The sequence below is a fragment of the Pungitius pungitius genome, chromosome 8 (assembly GCF_949316345.1).
Source record: "Pungitius pungitius chromosome 8, fPunPun2.1, whole genome shotgun sequence".
NCBI classification, from domain to species: domain Eukaryota; kingdom Metazoa; phylum Chordata; class Actinopteri; order Perciformes; family Gasterosteidae; genus Pungitius; species Pungitius pungitius.
This window is the reverse complement of record NC_084907.1, coordinates 14,681,308-14,699,107: the sequence shown is the minus strand read 5'-3', so window position 1 is coordinate 14,699,107 and position 17,800 is coordinate 14,681,308.

Here is a 17,800-nt window from a genome sequence, read left to right as displayed (position 1 = left end):
GGGGTTTGTTTGTGCAGCATCCTTCCATTACTATGTGACCCTGGTGGGTTGAGCAACGTGTAGCAGTCTCTTGAGGCAAACCAAATCAATAGCTCCATTTCCAGGGTAATCCCCCCCCCCTCTTGTCTTCCCGGAGAGTATTAACACTGGCACAGCCTGTAATAAACCATGCGGATCAATACAACACCAGTTCAACACAAAACACTTTCACCTCAGCTGATGTAGTGAAATGTGGACTGTATATTGTTATTATCTGACTCAGACTCTGAGTCAGATAACAATGTGAATCAAACAGTATTATGTTTTGTTTTGTGAAGGAGAGTGGGATTGTTAGATATTCACGGGTATTTGGGCACAGTTCTCAATGACGGGCGAAATTATTTCCAAACATAAGTCATTTGAATTTGCATAGAGAAACTGCTTTGAGATTTACAGATATGAAGCTGCTTATTTAACATCATGTTAAAATGCCTTTTCTTATTTCTTAGATTTACCTATATGTAGCTGGCACAGGTAGATGTCTTTAACAATAATAAGACAAAATGTTAAGACTAATATATGGTCTGTAAATGTCTTTGTAAGCATGGGAAAATTAAGAGTAATCCATGGTGACAATATATTTATTTTTGTGAACTGCATGGTGTACTGAACAAAAAAGCCAAAATGTCTGATGTTTCCATTTTCTTAATTACAAGGATAAACAGTGCGCTGTTTCAAATGTAGTTAAACAGTGGAAATGTTTTTTAATGTCTTATGGATTTTAATGTCAACACTAGTAGTACAGATTGTGTTTAATGAATGAACTGCCTCACACTCAGCCAACAGGTGGCAGCAGCACCCGATGTTTTCCATCTCTGTGTTTATCAGGGTTAGAGAGGCACATGCGAAGCCTTGGTCTAATAAATCATGCACTGAAAGTGTCAGAGCAAATTTTGTTAGATTTTATTGCAGTTTAATCATCTCAATGAATGTTTTAATAGGTTGATATTTCAGTGTGCGAATGGCAATGCAGTGATAAATTGTGTTTGGTGAAGCCCCTCTCCTCTCCCCCCACTACCCAACACTTTACATCTCTCCTTCTCCCTTCTCTCTCACTAATGTAAGCCTGCTTATAGTGCAGGGCACTATTTAGCTGTATAATTATAATTATTCATATTCATTTTAGATCAAACAGACTTGTGTGTAATTGGCCACTAATAATGCTAAAATCTTTACCTTTTTTATCGTCTTGATTCTACATTACTATTGTTTCTCTTGCCATCTTTCTCCTCCCAAGACCTGATATGGATTCATCAGGTTGGACAACCGTGCTCAACCTTACTAACAGGCCCCCCACACCATTTAACATTCTTTATCCCTCCTCCTCTCTCTGAGGATTTCTCATCCCCCGATCCCTCTTTCCCATTATGTACAAATCTTAATCGTCCTATTTTCCTTCGCTTCTGGATTTCAGCCACTCCCTGTTTTTTTTCTAGCCCTTCTTTTGACCTTCAGATGTATGACTTCATTAGTCTCTCCCAATTTCTGTATTCCTTCACGGTTTTTCTGACCATAAGCCGGCAGTGAATTCAGAATCAACATTGCCGTGACATTTTGGGCACCAATCCTCCCTGCCTGCCTCAGGCTTTATCGCATATTTTCTGTTGTCCTCTGCCGGCCTGGATGTATGATGTGTGGTACGACTCTTCTAATGAGGACATGTATGAGAGAACAGAGGAGGCTGGGGGCTGTAATTAAAGATCTAAGGGTCTCTGTGATTAAGTGGGGGTGTGGGGAGGTAAAACTGTGGCTATCTGCCGCTGGAACAATAAATCAACCTGCCCCTCTAGCCGCCCTCAACACAATATCCCGCTACACCATTCAGCCCCCCTCTTTGCAAAAGCAATTCCGTCATGTCTTGTTAGCTCATTCGTCTTCATCAGCACCAGTGGGAGGTTCAGACCCCCCACCCTCCTCCCACCCCCCCGATCCCTCTCCGCTCACCTCCAGCTGCCCACCATCCCATCCCCTCCCAGTGCCAAGCACCATTGATCAAAGTAGAGCCAGACTGTGCATCAGCTTGGGCATGGGTGTCAAATCATTCAAAACATACACACACACACACATGCAAACATGTAAACAATGGCAAGCACACACACACACACACACAAACCGTGTTGTGCAGAAGCTGAAGTGGCAACAACAGTTAAACTAATCGTAGCTTGGTCATGCAGATCCGGGTCGCACGATAATGTTATTAATGAACTCATGCTTAACACACACGCGGTGCTAATGGAATTCAGGGCCAATTAAGGGATGACTAATTAATGAGACATTTCCTATAAGGCTTATTGATATGTTAATTTGGAGTCATATAAATCACTGTCTTAATTGTACTGCCTTGAGATAATAAAATTTGCATTACACATAATGATGAATTGTTTAGCGAGCTGAGAGATTTATTCGCAGAGAAATCCATTCTTAATTTATTCAAGGAAATAGGATATTAAACATGTTTTAATGTTAATTTTTCAAATCTGGGGATGAATTGAATATATTTTTATTTTTGTTTTTAGGTTTTAAATATTGAGCCAAAACTACAGAAAAAAAACGGAACGCTTCTTCAATTCCATTTAAATGAAATTGGAAATGGAAATCCACACCTGGCTGGTTCCCAGTGCGACCTGTTTGTTTGTGCTGCAGGGTGATAGTTTTTTCCCCATCCTCATTTTCCCAGATAATCAAGATACTGGAACTGGGAACTTTACCATTACATGTCTGCAGTTTTTACCTAAAGCTACAGTTTTAATATGAGGAATGTCTGTATAAGATTGATTTTTTTATTATTACAATAAGATAAGGAATGGTTGTTATTAGGGTCCTTGCTACGACTAGTCGTAGAGGAAACTATTGTATATCAATGTTTCAAAATGGTAATTCGGCTCAATAGCGCCCTCTACAAATATCAATTTAAGCAGCTCCAGCGCTACGTTTGACCTACAAGTTTGAAACTTAGTTAGAATAAGTTACACAAGAAACTTGACAAGTTACAAGTGACAAGTTGTGGCAACAAGAAGTTACATGTTTTTTATTTTTTACCCTGCTCTTTGCTAATCAAATCCCTCTCAAATGTTGTCAGAAAAGACCTAAGACTTTAATAATGTTAAAGATGAAGTTTGCAAAGCGTCGCTTCACACGGTTAACGACCACTGACTCGCGAACGCTTTGTCCGAAGGCCGCAAGCGTCTTCTGTCGCTATAGTAACCGTCCAGTGCCCCGACGTGTGCGGAGTAGGGAGGAGCCGTCCAACGCTGCTCGATGCTTTCATTTGCTCTGAGTTTCCGCTCATTGCAAATTGCAAGGAATGACCATTTTACCAGTGGTGGGATGTAATTTACTACTTATAAATTGTTCTGGGGTACTTGACTTGAATAGTTCCTTTATATTTTTTCCTTCCCGCAGCATTGAGGACGGTCATGAGAATAATGTAATGAATGAATGAATCAGGTTGGGTCTCCCACAGAAAGGTTCAACGCCATTCTGTAGTTTATCTGAGATCTTCTACGTGATGCCAGAACCCGAGGAAAACCCTGGCCGTGTTTTGTGTGGAGGAACAAATGTTCTGTTGTTATTTGTATTGATTTTTAGGGTGGCATGTGTCTTTTTCCAAGGGGGAATTGGGGTATGACAAGTATTTTGATGCAAAACTTGCCTGGATGTTATGAAAGTCATGTTTTGGGTTGTGCGCTTTGACCTAAACAATAAGAGTATATAAAAGAGTAGCTTTGTTTATCCTTTATATGTAAAAGAGGTACTTTAGTTCATTAGTACATCATTTCAACCACTCCAAAAGTCAAACAACAATTCTGTATGTTATCTATTTACTTTGCTGTTGTTATATTGAGTGGCTAGAAAAATGCAATTCAGATATATAAATGGTAAAAATTATGTTTTTTTTCATTCAAATGTATTTTTTTATGTCTTCTTCACCCACCGACATATTTGAGGTGTACATTATGTTCCTTCCAGGTTACAGATAGTCAGGACACCAGCGTAGGGATGGGAGAGACAGGAAGTCTGGAATCTTAATTCTATTGACACCAGTAGAGGTCCTTCTCTGCCAGCAGCACTCTAAATAGAGGCCTTTTTCAATTATGCATCCTTTTACTTTGGTATAGACTCTTGCTCATTATAGGCACCTTAAATAAAGGGCTTTTACTTACTGTGGTGTATTTTAACATTATATTATTGATGCTCCTTCCTTTACTGTGGTGTAATTTAGAGAAACATAATGTTCAAGATGTGTATGGTGTTAATGCTAATTTGTGATGCTGGTATGATCCGCTAGAAGAAAAGTGTACAAAGCCTTGGATTCTTGTTCCTGCCTTTAACTTCAGGTTCACTCAGTTCAGACATTAATTTGTCCACCCTGGTGCAGAACACGGTTTGCGTTCTTTCCTGGTTGCCATAAATAGATCTGTTTGATCTGAATACTGTGTCATTAGTGATTTGGTAGCAATGGATAATAATAATGCAGACAAACACTGGAAGTGTTCCCAGACAACAAAGAGGCGAGCTGAAAAATCCTCATCACTTTTCTTTTTTTCCACTGGCTAAAAAACATTCAAATGCCTGGAAATGCTTCTCTGACTTTATAGCCAGGCATGTTTTACCAAACCAAAGCTCCTGAGCTGAAAGTCACCTGGCTGGCTTTAACAACCGTGCTGTCATTAGGATATAAATCAAACAATTAAAATCCAGTTAATCTTTTACATCAGATTGTTTTTCTTTAAAGAACTTTAGTAAAAATAATGAATAAAGAGGCTGAGTCCCTACAGGGAGCATTAATGACCCCTTATATAGTTTGAAATCACCAATTAGTTTTACTTTGAATGGCGGATGATATTAAAGAAGCATATTATTGATCAGTGTAAAGACACACACAAACATAGCGACTGTCTATCAATGCTTCCCCTGTCACAGCGCAGCCCAGACAGTTCATTGACAGCTGTCAATCCAGCTGATGAGAGCTGACGGAGGGGATCTGCCATGGTCCACTGGCCTCTCCTCTGCCCCGGCCCAGAGGGACAGGCCGGTCAGGGGGAGCTAGTGCAGAATAGCTAGAATAGAAAGCCCCTATACATGTTTGGCAAGAGACCCCACATTTGACTTAGTAACAGCACACAGTCACAGCTAAAGATGCATGTCCTGTAGAAACACGACACATGCACTCGACAGGAAAAATGAAATGTCCCCAAATAGCATGCCTGTCCATTAGTCTGGTGGATAGGCGATGGAGAAAGGGAATAAAATGATTGGAGGTGACAAGTACATTAAGTAATAAGTCAGGAGGAGAATGCACCCCACGTCCCTGCTTTTGCCGGCTGGATGCAAACAACTAAAAGAAAGGGAGAGGACTGAAAGGAGACATGAGATGTGATGAAAGCTAAATGACTGGAGGAAAAAAGGGCTCCTTCTTAAAAATCAACACCGTATATTTTGGTCATCGTCTCTGTGGATTTGGGAGGGAAAGAGACAAGAGAGGAGAGAGGGTTTATAAAGCAGCGAGAGAAAGTGTCAAAAACAGACAGCTACATAGACAAAAGCGGCACGCTGAAAGTATTCACCTTTTGAGGTGGTGGTGGTGTGGGAGTGGGGGCGATGGAGGGGAGGGGAGGGGGGCAGAGAAAAGACTGCTGGTATTGACATATAGGCTATTAACAGTTTAAAGCAGAAATGGGAAGATCGGGCTTTATTCACAATGAAGATGGAGAGGGACAAAGAGGAGCTGCAGTGCAAAGAGAGCCAAGGAAATGTAATGGAGGAGAGGCTGTCAGTGGTCTGTAATAAGCAAACCCCCCAACATGGCTGCTGCTGGTCATGCACATTTACAGGAATACATACACCAAGTACACACACACACACACACACGCACACACATGCACTCATTCCCCTTTCCAGACTGTCTGATCCTTTCTCCTCAGGGAGGTGTTGGTCTGGAGGAATCTGGAGGCTTCGTTTAGACACAATAGGGAGGGGAGTAATAACCTCCCCCCCCCATCACCACTCAACGTAGACACACCCACACAAACAAACACACCAAGCCACCCTCAGGCAGAGGTGACTGTTACATTAAATGCAGCACAGGTGAGTGTGTTGGCTGTTGTTATCACGGTGGTCAGCTCTCATAAGAGAGCCCCTCTGGTCTTCACAGCAGCCCAGTAGCCGACTGACACCTCTGCCAAGAGGAGAAATGCTGTTAAAAAAGGACAATATTAGAGGTCAGTTACAAACAGACTAACAAAAAGAAGACATCTCAGTATTGATTTTAAGGGAAAGGTTGGTACATGACTGTAAGACACAAGTAAAAATAAGTCTACAGCCAAGCCCATAGAGACAACAGGGGGCCCTTGGCAATACTGTCTTTGGGGGGGACTATACTTCATGTGTGTGTGTGTTGTGAGAGAAAGGGAGATACACACGCACACGCACACACACACACACACACACACGCACTTTTAAACCAAATCAAATGTCATTGTCCATAACCTGAGTCAAAAACCATGCACACACATACATGGCGAATAAACAATCCATCTATCCATTCATCTTCAAACGGCTTATCCTGCACACAGGGTCGTGGGGGGGGCTGGAGTCAATCCCAGCCAACTTCGGGGAGAGACGGGGTACATCCTGGATCGGTCACCAGCCAATCGCAATCGCAAATAAAGCACAAGAAAACCATTATTAATTTAGCTGATATTTTCATTAAATATTAAAAGCATAAACTGTTCTGGAAAAGCGTTTTTGTTGCAGTTTATAACAGTTAACTATGACCTATATGCCAACCTGATATAATCAATAATAGAGATTTATGCTTTTTATAGAAAGAAGCTTAATCTTTCCACTACGCTACACAGTATCTAACATTAAAATTTGAGGACAACCTATATTGTTGTTATTTCCTCATTTTTTGTGCAAGGTTGCTATCACACACACCATACTAAAGTAAGTCAATAAAAAGGTAAATCCAACCACACAGATATATATATTTTTTTAAGCTACAAGGTTGAGTCGGAAAAGAAAGAATATACTGAGAAAGGTGTCTGTGTGTGCGGTCAGATCAATATCAAACACTGCTGTTATACCACATTCAGCTGGGATCCATATCAGAGATAATGTCAACACTCTCTGGTGAGATGATCCCACCAAGCATCCCCACCACACACACACACACACACACACACACACACACACACACACACACACACACACACACACACACACACACACACACACACACACACTTTCCCTGCCTCACCTTTTTCCCAATGCATTATTATCAGGCTCGCTGGGCCTCATTAGCAGCGGTCCAAACAATGCTGCTTTCACAAACAAAACAAAAATGCTACACAAAAGTAATTGCCTTTTTTTCTCTTTATGTCTCCGCCTCCAAGCCTCCATCTTCAGCTCACACTTGCCGCGGACACCCACTCTTTCTTTTGTTACCATTTAATTATTTCTCTTTAAGTTACTACCATCATGACATGGTCATAGTTTTTACCATGTTTTAGAGGAGGGGGGCTGCTAAAAACACACACATACCAACTGTCACAATGTGACATTTCCGTCCCCCCCTATTTGCTTTGCTTCATATCTATATTTACTGTAAGCTGTGGAGTTTTAATTTCTCCTTGCCCCCGATGGTCTTCCTCTGCACCACCCACAAACTAAAAAGTATTTTTTTTTAAGTATGAAAAACACAGTGGAGACAATAGGAATAGAGGGATGAGGGGGAGCGACAGCAGGAGGAAAAGCAAAATAGGTAAAATAGACAGAAGCAATGGTCCACTGCTTGGCTGACACACATGGGGTCTCTGCAGGCTGAGAGGACGAGAGAAAGAGAGCTGTGTGGTGTAGTGAGAAGCATCCCCCCCCCCTTCTTCCCTCACTTCAAGCCTCCCCCCCCCACAGTGGAACTGTATGCTTGGCTTCTCCGGGTTTCTTTAGCATTCCTCCCCATCCTCCTCCAAAGCCTCGGAGAGGACCGAGGCAGACAGCAGGACTTATCATAGTCACAGACCCAGGTCCAAGCATGTGTGAGTGTGTGTGTGTGTGTGAATTTGTACTGTATGTGAATGCGAAACGTGCTAATTTATTTATGCATTCCAGCATGAAATGCAGATCTCACTGGTATTCTATAATTATTTGTATTGGAAAAAGGTGAACCTACCTTTACTAAATAAATCACCGTAACAAACAATGTGACATGAGCTTGATCCACTCCAAACAGCGGCATAAACCGATGGAACAGAAATGTTCGTAATGTACAGTAAACAATAGTGTACAACAACTCAGAGTCTTCTTAATCTTAACTAAAGACTGGAAATGGACAATATGTCTTAAACAAATATTCACAGGCAAGTACATTTTTGTGTAGTTTATACAGTGTTTAAAGCCCTTTAAAATGAATTAAAACACAAGACAGTTTCCTTTAATTATTTATATCATTAACCAAACATTTCCAAAATAACAAACATATCCTTCCTAAAATCCAGGAAACAATTATGTTTATCTTAAAAGATATTTGGAAAAACAAATATAAATTTATATAAACAGGGTTGGGATAAAAATATTAAAAGCTTGTGTATAACTCAGTGTGTGTGTGTGTGTGTGTGTGTGTGTGTGTGTGTGTGTGTGTGTGTGGCCTGTCAGCATGAAGGAGAACAAGGTCTTAGCTGGCGGACGGTGTTGGCAGAAAGACCCCCCGTGACTCCTGGACGCTTAAAAACTCACACGAGGGACGGGACACGCACGTCCTGCACCAGCTCTCCTTTCTCCCACATCTCTAAATTATCTAACAGGCCTCGATTGACGAGACAGAGATTCTAATGAGCAAAATGTTGCAGGTGGACACTCAGCCGTGTCGGTGTGTGTGAATAGGCCCCATGTCGTTACACACGTGTGCTGGTAACGTGTGCTGCAGGGTGTATCCAGAGAAACTAATTAGCATCAGCGCCGCCGGACAAGAGAAATGATTTAAGTCTCTTTGTGTAATTAAGTCACGGTGGAATAGGAGAAATTCTCTCAAATCTTTAACACTCACCGTCTGGATATCAGTGATGCTCAGTAGAAGGCACTGTCACACATGTTCACTCACAAATAAATGACACTTAACCCACCAAATCGATTATAAGGCCTCAAATCAAGGGGGTGTCTTGTGTTGTTCATGTGTAGTTTTAGCGATGTTGTGTCCGAGCAGCAGAGGAACCAGCGATAAGCACAACGAATCTCTCCTCTTCAGATCAGCAAGGAAACACAGAGAGGGAAAGTGTAAACTAAAATGACACCAATTGGATTTCTCTAATTTCTCATCATCATTTACAGTGTTTTTGCATCGCTTCATGGTCAGTGTTTGTCAACATACAAATGTGAATATAAGACAGATCTACATTAAATGCACAGCGATGTGATGTGTCATATATTTTTTGTTGTTGTGTTGCAGTGAGACAAAGCAAAGAGAAAGAAGAGCAGATGTCACAAACGCATTGAAGTTTTCTATCTCACCTACCTGTCGACTTTCTCCTTCCCCTCCTAACAACCCTGCACACCTCTCGCCGTCGCTCCCTCTCGGGTTACCTTGGAGTCTGGCCGTCATGCTCCTGTGGCTCCACTATAAAGGTTACGCTGTGTACCCTCCGTCACTGCCTATCACTCCCCGCCACCACCAGCCAGACACACACACACACACACACACACACACACACACACACACACACACACACACACACACACACACACACACACACACACACAGTCCCATGTCCTGTCAACAACACACTGTCTGCAGCATCACACACCGAGCGTATGTTTGCAAAAAGGATGTTGTGCTGAATAGAGTTGGAAAAACTGTAGAGGTTACAGGTTAACAGCTCTGGTTATGGAGCAGCTGGAGTATGTTTATTAAGAGCGAAAGACAGACACACTATAGAGATAGAGCGGAGGGAAGTACCTATAAAAATACCAGTGTGGTCGTGTGTTCACGTCCATCTGCACTCTGTTGGCCTTGGTTCGTGGAATTAAAATGCAGCTCACTTTTCTGAAATCAACGGGGTTCTCATGGGCCTCGTCTCCTCCCCGCCTCCCTCCTCTGACATTACTCCCGCTTTCTTTGTCAATGAGGAATCCTGTGCAAAATGAGCCAAATTGGGTGTCTCGTGAGGAGAAACAACATAGTCAGATGGAAATAAACAAATGTACATTGTGTTTGTATGCTATTAAAGAATTCTAATTATATTAGAAGACATTCAAAACTCAATATTCTTTTTCCTATCCATTTTATCTTGCCAGGTATTTTATACATTAGTGCTGCGTGCACACAACATGTGAAGATTAACAAGAAAGAGAAAACCTCCCGTTATCAAAGATTGTATAAGATGTTAGTTCCACTCCACTGTCAGTCTTAATTCAAACTTAATTCCTTAAACAACAGTCACTTTTTAGTGCTATGGTTCATGTTTAGTTAGTGAAACCAGATATGAACAAACAGTGCATTGCTCCTTTTGAATTAGATGAAAAATTGTTATTTGCGTTATTATTGGCTTTTATTTAGATGTAATTGCCAGCGAAGCTACAGTTTCTTGACACCTTTTTTCTTCTTTTCACAAATACACCTTGGTAGATATTGGAATATATGTTGGCATCTGAAACCTCTAAATTGGGATACAGCTTCCACTTGCTGCACACATATTGCACAAATAGACACAGATGCACCTAATATATCCGGTGTATTGTCAAACCTTTTTGTATGGTAATTAACCAGTGAATGACATTTTGAACTGGGTGTAGTAACTGGGTGAAATTAATCTAACCTCCGTCCTTACACAAACAACCTCTTAAATAAAATGCCTCTCTCACAAAACACACACACACAGTACACCTGCTCCCTCTGATATCTGTGGTACGTTCTCTGTTGTCTGAACAATAAACATTGTTTATTAATGTATTTCTCCTTCTCTTCTCCTCTCATCCCTCTACCCCCTTCTGTCTCTCCTTCCTTCCTCCTCTCTGCGGGCCATCCGTGGAGCGTTCAGCCGCTCTGACGACACGCGCCGCTGACTTCTCAACATCTTGTCTCGTCACGGCAATTACACACATACACACTCCCTCACACGCATTCACACATTTAACATTTAGCAGCACACTCCAAACATGTTCCAAAGTGTCTCTTATATTGAAAAATACAGCGTACTCTTATCACTTAGACTATCTTTTTTATGTGTAGGAAGTGCTAGTATCTCGATTGGATCAACCTTTCCCATCCAAGAAAAGACAGCATCCTTTTCTCCAGCGAGACAGACAGTTGAATTAGGGAGTGAGATACTGAGTCAGGGAGCAGGTGGTCTGAGAGGTCAGGTCAGGGACCAGTCACTGACCCCTCTCCGTACTACTGTGAAAGGATAAGGGTTAATTAACTGCCTCTGATGAATGATTCATAGCTATCTGGTCCATAGTCAGTATTTAAAACACATGGACATAGCCAGAGCAGGCATGAATTATTCATGTCATAGGGTCCCTAGCACCACTTTTCACTCATACTGAGCAAAGATACAGCTGAATTTCAGCATGTGAGCATGCAGCCAGTCTGTTGATGAAGAGCAAAGCGCTAATGTTTTGCAATACATAGCAGAATTTGAAAAACGCCGGCAGAGGTCCAAAAGAGATAAAGGCTATGGCAATTTTTTTAATGAAGTAATTGTGATTCATGGTCATTATTTGTCAAACAATGGATGAAGAATAAATACAGAGAGAGGGAGGGATTATGGTCAGCTGAGATTTACTGTCTTAACTGTGACTGGAACAAATAATAAGTCACCAGATAAGCAGCCTTGATATATTCTAACAATTCATGTACCTTGTCTTTGCTTTTTCATCACATCATTCAACCCCTCGTTCCCTCCTTAGATAAAGTATGCTTTGGCACACAGAAACTTGGTCTTCAGCAAAAATGTTTAAATTCATGGTGAGATACAACATTGACCAATAAGTCAGAGAGCGGCCAATCGAAAACAAACAGCTTTTTATCATATTGTACATTGCATAATACAAAATGTAGTCACTTCAGCCCACTTCTAGTTTTACTGAATGCTTCCAATCACAGCAATGCGATTGTGTCCTACAAACCTAGTGTCCTTCCAGACCGTGTGAAAACAATGTGAAACCATGTGTTTGCTCGTTATTGATGAACCTATAGAGGTTAGTCACACAGCTTCTCTAAGCTCTGCAGAGCTTGAAAATGCATTTCAGCTCCTTCTTTAGCTGTCCCACCCATAGCTGTATACAGTTTTTGTGCACACTGACACCAGCAAAATATATTTTAGACCAAGCAGCTCGACCCCATATAGCTACTTGGTGAACAAAGTGTAGCATTTACTAGATAAAGAGTCAAATATTCCCCCCAGGTTTGAGTAGAGACCAATAAAAAGGGTGAATGAGATTCATTACAGGACCTGCATTCATCAAGTAGCCAGGAATACATCAGCTATTTCCCTAAAAAAGGGTTTATCAAGAGTCAGTTTTACCAAAATCCTCGAAGGACTCCTGAGACAGACACCGTGATGACATCGTCGTTTAACACAAACTGTTCAAACATACACAACGTGTTCTAATTCCAGAACAGAACAACATTGGCTGAGAGATTGCTATTGGATTAATAGATACTGGGAGGAGTCAACAAGAGCACATTCTTTTATCCCATTTGAACCCAACTTTCCCCCAAAGCTGAGGTGAGCAACATAACAGTACAAATGATTGGGAGATATTATGCTACTACATGTGTATGTGCTTGTACCAAAAATCAATCGGGGGAAGTACTTCAAGAAGGTTTCTAATAAGGTGACGGGCTCAAGGAAAGGGATCAATACTGAAACCAGGATGTCTATTTAAAATATTTTGGGTTCAGTGAATGTTTGATTAGAAGAGTCTTCTGTCTAAATGACACACGGCACAAATATAACATTACAAATGTATCTTTTCAATTTTCTAGCATTATTCAGAATTCTATTCAATTTCTTTAAATTTGCATTTTACTCTTATATCAAACGTGGCGTCATGCCTTGTGTGACTTTCTCCGGTCTGGTCTTGGTCTTGACTGTCCTCTTTGTTTAGATGGTCACGACTAAAATGTTTCTGTCCACTGGAGTTCTGTAGCAAACCTTGCTCTCCTGCGTCCTCATAGCTTAACTTTAAAAAAAAGGCTTTTGGTGGCATTACCTTTAACTTTGTCATCGACCTGCTGAGCATTCAAGGATAAAGAATTGACTCAGTTTGTCCAACTTACTCAATAAGGGCATGTATCATCTACCAACAAAAAAAAACAAGCATTATCTGCAGTAAAATACACCACGAGACAGTTGATAAGAATCTCTGATGGATTGCTGGCATTATCCACTGATCATCTGTCAAGATCGACGACCCGTCTCAAACTCCCCAGAGCAAACTAGCGCTAAAGAAAGACATGAAAAAAAGAAATAATGATAATACCTGAAAAAATTATTGCTGACAGGAAGAAAATTCTTCATCAGGAAGACCGGCAATATGCTGGGGGTTTGAAGTGGTGGGAGATATGAGGATGATGACTGAGCTATTATCCCTCCTGAGAAACAACCCACCCCATGCAAGACACCGTGGCAGCTGTGCACAGCTCCGTCCCGCTGTGTGAAGCAGAGCTACCGAGGGTCCTTCCTTCCTGCTGCTGCACAACACCTCTGCGACCAGGAGCAAAACACTCAAAGCCTGTCTGTACTGTATATATTTGTTTCATCTCAGTTGTTGTGGATTCTCGTTGTTTCTTTCTCCAGCTCTGATAATTTCCTCAGAATGTTTTTATTTGACCAACTCATCCAAGCACAGGCCATATGAGACGTTGTTAACCTCCAGATAAAAACCGATGGACTTTGTGGTTTGTGGGAGGCTGTCATGATGTTATCCTGTTTTCTTTTGTAGTTCCCTGCCTCGTTTCCTCCCGGGTTTACTACACTTACTGCCCTCGTGTGTCTAATCACCTGCTTCTCCCCAGTGTATTCAAACCATCCGTAATTTGTCTTGTTTTCAGTTTGTCTGGTTTGCTTAATGTTGTGGTCTACTGGCCCATGTGTGTGTATTTGTGTGTGTGGCTTTACTCAGTCTGTAAACCTTTTGCTTTATTCAAATATTTCCTTTAAATCGACTGGCCTGTCTGCACTTGGGTCCTTCCTTACCTGCCCATTCTACAAAACTGTGACAAAGACAAAGGGAAAGAGATCGAGAGGCGGGGGAAAAGCTTGAGAAGAGAGAGAAGAAGCAAAACTGCGTGGAGAGTAAATAAGAATAGTGCGGGAGGGGGCTTTGTTACTGTAATTGGGTCTGGGGCACTTGTTTATCCAACAGCAAAGACAGGTGGAGACTTCAGGTTAAGGACATAGATGGATCGATCAGTTAAAAAAAACAAAGATTTTGGAGATGGGTGGCTTTTCACAGTTAGATTGCACACTGAAGCCAAATGAGGGAAGATGGATTCTGTGGATTTGTACCTATAGATAAAAACCAAGACAAGAACATGTCTTGGTCCCATCTCACAGACCGTTATCTCATATTTACACCAATGTAGCAATTCAAGATTATGCACTGTAATGTTATAATGATGTATGTGTCTGCAAAACTGTGTAAAGCTAATAAGCAAGTACTATGTTGCTTGCCTAATGCTAATAAATAACCTGATTTACTGTCTCACGGTATTATGCCTCTTTCAATCGGTCAAGTTGAAACTCACATCCATGCCTGTCCAAAATGTCATCACCTCATCATTTCATCCTATTGGACATTGGGGTGAAATTATCACAATTTCAAATTACGGCCACGAAACCTTTTTTGTCGCGACAAAATAACCTTGATAATTGACATTGGATGTAAACATTACGTGCTAAACTTCAATAAAAGAGCCAAATCTATGAGAGTCGACGAGTCACAACTAGCTCAAAGACATGAGGAAAGGTATGGGGAGTGATCACTGTGGAAGCTTTTGAAAAGAGAAATCACTGAACACAATAAATGCCTTAAGAACAGAGAATTAGCACATTTTATGGAAATGTTGGGCTTTGATTCTTTATGGGAGCTCTAATTCTATAAGGCCTTATACCCGCAAAGTAATCCTTGCTTACCTACAAGGTCTCAATGTAAACAAAGTGCTGGTTAAATAACCAAAACAAAACTCAACATGTTTTCTGATCAAAACCCCCAAAAGTGAGTGTCAGACAATGTTTTTCAAGAAGCTTACTTTCCACAGAATTGATTTTTTGAGATACGGGAAACCTCAAAATGAAACAACGTGGGTTGATTCCTCGATTGTAAAATGTTAACCTTTTTTAAAAATGCATTCAAGTGTATTTATTTTCTGTCCTGTGAATTCTGATAAAACACAGTAGATAAAAGCATGAATAATCCAGCATGGCCATTTCTGTTCTACAATACAACAATACATGAAAACCTAATCTTTTAACTGTAAATCACACGAAGCCTCTAAATGAAAATGGCGTGTGTCTGTGTGAGCGAGTTAGGGAGCATTGTCCAGTATATCAGACAGCCCCTGTCATGTTCATGTCGCAGCAGCAGGGTATAGGAGGTGTTCTTGTCTCTGAGTGATGCGATGGCATGAACAGCATGGTTTAAGAGCCGAAAGAAGGTCATCGATGTCTCGCTTCACTATCTCTCCCTCTTTTTCTGTCCTCTCTCTGTTGCCCCTGTCATCTCCACTGGATGATCCCTCGCTCTTTCTTCAACCCCGGCTGTCTCTCCGTCCTTCGTCACGCGTTGCTGTGCTCCATTTCTTTTGTCTTTTTTTTTTCTTTTCTGCGCTCCGCCCTGCTCCTTGTTGAACTTAACTCCTCCAGACTGATTTTATTTGTGCGGGTTTCGCAGTGCACAGAGATAAATATTTGTTCGCCGGGGAGGTAAAAGCTGTGAGACAGCTACAGTAGGAAGAAAACAAGGGTCCCGCACTAGTCCCAGGCAACGTTGCTCCCACTAGACAGAGTTGCCTTTTCCATCTCCTGTCATCATTTAGAGAGGCTGTGACCTCTGAGCAGTGAGAGGATCATCGCTGCTAAATTATTCACAATTCTTTTTTTTTTATGGGAGTATGTGAGGGTGTGGGTCGTGTGTCTGGACCATTTGGGGGGTTTAAATTAACTGTTGACTATTTCCACAGCCGCTATCTCTGGTGACAGAAGGTTGCATCTCCAGATAGGTTCTCTCAAATGAATATCAGATTAAATTCCACTATATCACCTCGGGACATCTTATTACAGATCCATCTACAACTATGTACTGTAGCAGGGGGTAATACAGTGCAAGGTTGGGTGTTCACTTTCCTGAAATGATGGGGGAAGTCAATGTTCTGTGAACGAATGTGACCCTGTAAAGGTCCGTGAACTAAAGGGTCTTCTGTCATGCAACTCTGTGAGGCTGTACTCAGCTGCAGACTCCTGAGTACAGCCTGTGTAATGGGTTAAAGATACTTTTATACAAATTCACAGCCAGGGGTATATTTAAACTATATTTAAATTAAAATGTGTTTTGCTGGGCAGTGTAACAAATATGCATTTCATTTTTTAGGGATTATTTTATAAACTTGTATCCCAATAATTATGTCTATACAGTAATGAGTCTCATCATTTTTCTGAGACATAAAATGAACCACGGACATGTAAAACAAATCGGCTCAGAGTAAAAATCCAAAAGATTTTTTGCCTCTGTTCAGGTCAGGGTTTTGGTCAACAGCATTTTTGTGATGCTCTTCGGCAGCAACTCATTGCATTTGTGATGTGTACAACCACCCAGTCCCATGCCTCCCCGATGTAGCATGTCCACCAAATAATTTTTTTTTTTTACAAAACACATTTCAGAAATTCCAAAAATCCTGTGTCTTCTTAAACTGAGGTAAATTACAGTGTCCAACTTGGGGAGTTTCAGTAATGACGCTTGAGGAGGTTTCCTTATCAGGGAATTAAAATCGTTTTACCCTGGACCCTGTATGGAAACAGCTTGGCTATTTAAGTTTTCAGACTGACTTTTGCTCCAATAAAAATTTCATATATTCAAAAAACATGATTTCTACAATTTGGCTTAAAATCTGCTCCGGACCTGTGTGAGTGTCTTGTTCATCTAGTGCGGTCTTGCTCTGTGCTTCCAATGTTGGAGAGATTCAGATCACAGGCTTCCCGCAGGGAGCAGCAGGTTTTGGGGACAGACAAGAGCTTTAATTACTGTTCTGTGTGGGGCTGAGGATTTCTGACACAGTTGCTCAGCAGGGATGCACGAGGTACTTTTGATCCATGAGTAATGAACTGTACATGGTTCTCTTTAGTCCCTCTCTCTCTCTTTCCGACCACACAAGATTCCCTTCAACTTCCTAACATGTCACTGTGGCTTTAATAGAGACACATTTTAAAATGTAGCATATATATATATGAAACTTAAAGCATTTGATAGTTTAGTCCCAAACATTAGTGATGGCCTCCAAGAACAGGACGAGCTGGCTTTTAAAGATGCTTTTCTGCATTTGTTTTAACATTGTTCAACAGCCATATGTCTATGGCAAAATATCTAATTACAAAGCCCCAATACGGATATGAATTGCAGCGATAAATCATTATTTACCGATGTGAGAGGGCTTACTTAACCTTGGAGTGCTGGCAGAATTAAAATGTGGATTTTCAAGAGGAAAGCCCACTCAGTATGCTCGACCATGCCGTGGAAGGAGAGCAAGATGCGAGTGTGTGTGTGG